Genomic DNA, 775 nt, shown 5'->3' with positions numbered 1-775 from the left:
CTTCTTATTGGCTTTGATGCTTCATTTTAGTATTTGTAATTGTACAACAGTAATGCTTACTGTTCATTCTTGAACATTTTTAAAGCAGTTAGTGTTTGGGCGCGAGGCAGTGGGGGTCTCTGTCCTCCGGGGGGTGCACCGAATCTGACTTGGTCCACACCTGCTATTCAGTTTAATAATACTCATGATCATCTGTCTTTGCATTTTGAAAATGTTCTAATCTTCATGAACTTGAACTGGACTTTTGGGCAGCTTAATTGTTTACGTGCATACTTTTTCTTGTTCCTGTGTGTGGTATTGTTAGAGCGCGTGGAAATTGTGGTCTTTGGCACCACAATGATGCCTGTTTGAAAGCATGCGCTGAAGTAGCTTTCTGACCCAGGGCCTTGTGGGACTCTGCGCCCAGCCTGTTGGACAGGCTTAGTGTGATTGCAGCATGGGAGAGGCAAAGGTTTCAAAGAAACAGTACTTCGGGAAATATACGTGATTGGCTGACTTTAAAAAATAACATTTCTTCATTATAACATGCAACTTCAGTTGCCCACAATCTTAATGCCATGAATCATTCCTAGTCATGGGCTGCTCGGGTGATAGCAGCAGAATAGAAATTGCATTGTGACCAAACCAGATGCAGGATCATCGATTTAGAGGGGCCTCTAAGATGTTACAGTGTTCTAGGAAAAGAGAAAGCTGTGGTGACTACACTGAGCTTATTCATTCCCAGAGCTTACTGCAGGAGTTCAGAGATCTGGACCCTAGGGTCTCGGCAGAAAGA

The sequence above is a fragment of the Martes martes genome, assembly GCF_963455335.1.
Source record: "Martes martes genome assembly, chromosome: 5".
Lineage (NCBI taxonomy): Eukaryota > Metazoa > Chordata > Mammalia > Carnivora > Mustelidae > Martes > Martes martes.
This window is presented reverse-complemented; position numbering follows the sequence as displayed.